Source organism: Canis lupus, chromosome 35, assembly GCF_003254725.2.
Source record: "Canis lupus dingo isolate Sandy chromosome 35, ASM325472v2, whole genome shotgun sequence".
Taxonomy (NCBI): Eukaryota; Metazoa; Chordata; class Mammalia; order Carnivora; family Canidae; genus Canis; species Canis lupus.
This window is the reverse complement of record NC_064277.1, coordinates 24,568,195-24,574,316: the sequence shown is the minus strand read 5'-3', so window position 1 is coordinate 24,574,316 and position 6,122 is coordinate 24,568,195. Positions and strand designations below refer to the sequence as shown.

General features: G+C 42.2%; 1 non-coding gene across 1 annotated transcript; it reads right to left on the bottom strand.

Annotated features, from left to right (window-relative positions):
* Window positions 1-781: 781 nt before the first annotated feature.
* TRNAM-CAU (transfer RNA methionine (anticodon CAU)) lies at window positions 782-854 on the bottom strand. Its single transcript has one exon. It is a non-coding gene; the product is annotated as a tRNA-Met (tRNA).
* Between the last annotated feature and the right edge of the window lie 5,268 nt (window positions 855-6,122).

Below are 6,122 nucleotides of genomic sequence, written 5' to 3'. Positions count from 1 at the left end.
CAGCTGCTGGGAAGGGGGGCGGGGCGCCTGGCCCACTGCACCAGCTCAGCGCACTGCGGGCGCCCCAGGACGCCTCCTGGCCCGGACCTCCTCCCTCTCTGAGCCCTTCCGAGGCCGCGGGGACCCCCACCCCGCTTCCCCTGTGTCCCCTCGTCGGACACAAGCGGTCTGTTAGGAGGGTCGATCAGAATATCGCGGGGCCTGCCGAGGTGGGCGGAAACGTAGGAAAAAAGGGCAGAAAGAGCCCGTTCACTACGCTTCAAAGATATCCACTATGTCCCCGTCTTCTACGTGCCCCTAAAACTGAAAACAGACGGGAAAAGCAGGACCCCGAGGTGCACGCGGCGCTGGGATGCGCTCGGCAGGTGGCCGCCGGGGAAGGCGCGGCCCGACCTCCAGGCACTAGCGCGGCCCCTGCGGCTCCTCCCAGCCTGCGTGGAGGATTTCCTCCGGCGCCCCTGGCTGTCCCGGCACCGGGTGGCGCGCCCCCGCCCCCGCCCCCGCCCCCGCCCCCGCGCACCCCCCTCCCCGCCGGTTTCTCGCGACCCGCAGGTCCCCGGCTTCCCCGGCAGGAGGCAGAGCGCGGGTGGAATGCGGCTCCCAACACCTGCTGCGGGAACTCCCCGCATCTCACGGATTGTCACCTTCTCGGTTTGGGACAGGAGCAACCACATCCCAGGCGCAGTGAGCGCAGCCCTCAGGATGCCCCCCGGTCTCTAAAAGTGAGGTTGTCGTCGACTGTGAAAATGAGGTGAGGTGAGCAAGCTTCGAGACAAAAACATGCCCTCTCTGAGGCTCGAACTCAGGACCTTCAGATTATGAGACTGACGCGCTGCCCACTGCGCTAAGAAGGCGGTGAGGACTCACCCCTGGTTAGATTTTAAATGAATCATGGAATTTCTGGAATTCCTGGTGTACCTACTAAAAAACTGACCTGTGGACAGTATTTTCTTCATTCCCTATTGATCTAGATCGTCTTCTCTTCAGAGATGCCGATGTTTTGCCGTCCACAGCCTCTTTTGTTGGAGGAGTAGACTCACTAAATAGTATGTCCATGGTCCATACCTACCTGTCAATTTGACTACATTCCCACTGATGTCTCCGGAGTTATTACCCTTGAAATATCACAAACTGATTTTTAAAGTCTCCATGCTCTCTCTACCTGTATACAACCAAAAATTCTATTAAAGACTTTATCCATATAAGGAAACCTGGATGGTTCTATGGGTAGAGTGTGTGACCCTTTATCTTGAGATTTTTGAGTTCAAACACCATGTTAGGGGGTAGATTGCACTTGTTAAAAGACTTTTATACACATAATTTCATTTAGTCCCAATTTAATTTCTTGGTCATAAATCTATATATCATTATCCTGGTAAAAGTGAGGCTCTGCAGAATTAACCCCACAGCTGCTAAGTGGCAAAGCCAGACCTTTAAAGCAGATTCTGATTCCAAAAAGCATGCTTTCTCCACCATTTTTATCCACATCACTGCATTCATTCAATTAAGCAAATATTTATACAATTATGGATTCTCCAGTCCATTCAACCAACATTAATTCGCAACCTGCCATATGCTTGAGGACTCAGTTCTAAACTTCCAAGGCAAGCTTGGTCTCTTGTCCTTCAAATCCCCATACTTCAGAACATCAGTTCTCAAAGTGTGGTGAACAGATCCATGGAGATCCTGAGACATTTTCAATGTATGTGAAGCCAAACTTATTTTCATAATAATATCAAGGCTTTTATTTGTTATGAAAAAGGCTGATGGTGCAAAAACAGTAGATAAAACTGCTGGTTCCTTTTATGGATCAAGGCAGTATATCAAGAGGTACTCGCTCTCATTGTGTTCATAGGGGTCACATATAGGGCTGGGGCGGGGGTGGTTGTTGGTTTATTTGAGAATATCCTTGATGATGCAGTAACAAAAAAAATCACTTTATTAGCTCTTACCCTTAAGTACATGTCTTTTTAATAATCCATATGAATAAATGTTAATGCAGAAAAAGCACTTCAGTTGTGTATAAAAATAGGATGATTGTCTAAGAAAAGTGTTTGGATGACTTTTGACTTGCAAACTGATCTAGATGTTTTGTTTTCATGGAACATCATTTTTATTTGAAAGCACAAATAGGCAAAACTATGATATACTCAGAGATTTTTCTCAAGAAATCTGTCTAAAAAACAATTCAAAGAAAATAATTGAGAGGATTTGTTTACAATGATGAATTATTAGCTTTCAAGTGAAAATTAGCAGTTAGGAGACTTCATGAACTTGCAGCTTTGCAATACTTAGAGATATTTCCTTTTTAAAAAAAATTTTTTTTTTTATTTGAGAGTGAGTGAGCTAGAGAGCACAAGCAGGAGGAGAGGGAGAAGCAGGCTCCCTACTGAGCAGGGAGCCCCATGCCAACTTAATCTCAGGACCCTGGGATCATGACCTTAGCCAAAGGCAAACACCCACCCAACAGAGCCACCCAGGTGTCCCTAATACTTAGAGATATTTCTGATGAGATATATTCTGATGAGATTGGTGATGGTATTAATGAATGTTCTTTTCTGTTTGTTTGACATTATATACTGAAATGTTTCAATATTTGGAAAAGCTGAACACCTCCATGGACCAATATGCCAACCTATTTACCAAACGCACATGGGTTAAAAGATCCATTCAAACTTAATGATAAGGCTTCAGATTCCACATTACAATCAACCCTAAGAAGATGCCACCTGTCAAGTTTTGTTATAAAATCAAAAAAGAATATCCACAATTAACTAAAAAAGCTATTAAAATACTCTTTCCTTTTCTAACAACATATCTGTATGAAGCCAAACTTTGTTCATATACGACATAGCCAGTCATTAAGGACAGTTAAAGAAAAAATATATAGTTATTTTTTCATAAAATGTTATTTAATAAGTTGATTGTTTTTATTTTAGAAAAAATTAACAATTTTTCCAAGATTTTAAAAATTGTTTTTAAAGTAACCTCTACACCCAACATGAGGCTTGAACTCACAACCCCATAATCAAGACTCATGCTCTGCAGACTGAGCCAGCCAGGCACCCCAACAAGTAAATGCTTTTAAATTTGCAGTTTTAAATCTTAACATAGTAAATGTTGATAGATATAATCCAGAAAGATCTTTGGTTTCACAATAATATTTAAGAGTATGAAGAGTCCTGGGGTGCCAGCCTGAGTCAGTCAGTAGAGCATGCAACTCTTGATCTCAATGTCATAAGTTCAGGGATCCCTGGGTGGTGCAGTGGTTTAGCGCCTACCTTTGGCCCAGGGCGCGATCCTGGGGACCCGGGATCGAATCCCACGTCGGGCTCCCAGTGCTTGGAGCCTGCTTCTCCCTCTGCCTGTGTCTCTGCCTCTCTCCCTCTCTCTGTGTGACTATCATAAATTTAAAAAAAAAAAAATGTCATAAGCTCAAACCCTACATTGGGTTTAGAGATTACTTAAAAATAAAATTTTTAAAAAATGGTCCTGGTACCAGAAATCTTGAGAATCACCACAGATTATTTCTATACAACCTCTCTTAAAACTCTCTTCCTTTTCATCCCATCATTCATTTTACGTATAATTATTGAGAACACATTCTGTGCCAAGCATTATACTGAGGTTGGAGATTTACAGAGACCTGAACAATCCTTAACCTCAGGAGCTGGCCGGATAAACAAAGGCCCAGTTCCCACACTCTCAAACTTCCTCATTCTTACAATTAAATATATCCTCTGAAATACTTCATTTTGATAACATAACCCTTCCGCTCTGTATTCTTCAGCTAGGGCTGCTGCAACAAAATACCACAAACTGGATGGTTTAAACGACAGAAATTCTTCTCACGGTCCTGGAGGCTAGATCAAATCCTAGTTCAAATCAAGGTGTCGGCAGATTTGGTTTCTCCTCAGGCCTCTCTCCTTGACTTGTGCATGGCGACCTTCTGTGTCCTCACATGGTTTTTCCTTTGTATGTACATGTCTGGTTTCTCTCTGTCCTAATCTCCTCTTCTTAAAGGATACCAGTCAGATTGGATTAGGGTCCACTCTAACTCATTTAACTTGATTATGTCTTTAAAGGCCCTATCTCTAAATGCAGCTACATTCTGAGGTAGCAAGGGTTAGGGTTTTAACATACAAATTTTGGAGGGACACAATTCAGCCCATAACATGCTCAAAATGCTCAGCCTTTGCTGTCACTACTTCCCTTTATGTGTTTGTTAAAGCCTCCTCAATTAAAAAAGTCATTAGAAGAATTCCAACTTCATGCCTGATCCATACATCCATTATTTCTTTTCATCCATGATTTCTCATCTTCATTCTTCAAGGCCCATTCTTGCTATTTTCATTCGTATATGATCTTGTCTTATTTTCCCTGAGCCCTGTGACTCCTTGTCCATAACTATCTTATGGGTTTGGGACATGATGATATAGACCATATATTTGAAGGTGTTCCATTATCATTTTATTTCCATTCACTGGGACTCATTTTTTCCCCTATGTCCATATGAAGACCTAAGTAGTTTCATGACTTATCCTGAGTAATACAGTCTCAGTCCCAAAATTAAAATGCTGAGCTCCCTGTCACATTCAAACTCATACTTGACATAAATATCAAACTTTTCCCTTCACTCCCTGAAGCTGCTGAATGGCGGCTACTTGACAATTGTTGGGGAAAATGTTTCCTCTCTCTTTCCTCCTGCTTCTTTTTCTCTGAGTTGCTTTCATTTCTCTATTCAGCCCATTTATGCTGTTTTTTTTTAAAGATTTTGTTTATTTATTCATGAAAGATACACAGAGAGAGGCAGAAACATTGGCAGAGGGAGAAGCAGGCTCCCTGCAGGGAGCCCAATGTGGGACTCAATCCCAGGACTCTGGGATCATGCCCTGAGCCAAAGGCAGACACTCAACCACTGAGCCACCCAGGCATCCCTAAACTGGCTTTAAGTTGCTCCTGGGCCAATCCTCTTTCTATTCTGTTTCCCACACGTGTGGGAAATGTTCATGCCTGGTTGTCCCCAAAGAGCTCTGAAACTGCAGACTAATCTCAATAAAGAATTAATTTGGGTAACATTGCCTTAATATTACCCATGGCCTCTCCACTGTGTCCCCCATATTTTGGTGCCATTGACTGGCCTTGTTGGCATCTCTCTTGTGAAGATTTAGTAAAAAAGAAGAGACAACTCATTCTGAACTTTTGTATGTGGGCAATGTACAAAAATAATAGCTCACCAACAGCTCACTCCAAAGTCCTTTTCACAAATTCTATTTCAATTGCCTCTGCCTTGTACTACAGAGATGCTCTCCTCATCCTGCTCAGGGTTTGACATCATTGGCTGGGCTTCTGCCTCTGACAGACACCTTCCTTGCACTAATTAGGCTTGAACATCTCATACTGACCCACGCTCTTCTTCTCCAACTCCATACTTTGGGCCCATTCCTAAATGGATGCCCTCTGCACTATGCTTGGGTTAAACAATCCAAGTCTTTGTACTTGTCTTCCTTATCCTGCGTGGGCTCCTACATTCCTGCCACCTCTACCAAAGCAAAAAGAACTTGCACAGTGAAGGAAACCATCAATAAAATGAAAAGTCAACCTACTGAATGAGAAAAGATATTTGCAAATGATATATCCATGAAGGGGTTAATATCCAAAAATATATAAAGAACTTAAACAATATAATAATATTATATATTTTATAATATATAATATTGTAAGTTGTATATAATACATAATATTCTTGTATGTATATAACAATAATAATCCAATTAAAAAACAGGGAGAGGAACTGAAAAGACATTTTTCCAAAGAAGACATTCAGATGGCTAACAAACACATGAAAAGATGCTCAACATCACTAATCATCAGGGAAATGCAAATCAAAAGCACAATGAGGTAACACCTCACACCTGTCAGAACGACTAGAATCAAAAAGACAAAAAACAACAAGTGGAGCCAAGGATGTGGAGAAAGAGGAACCCCTGTGCATTATTGGTGGGAATGCAAACTAGCACAGACACTCTGGAAAACAGTATGGATGTTCTCAAAAACTTAAAAATAGACCTACTATATGATCCAGTAATTTCACCACTGGGTATTTACGCAAAGAAAACAAA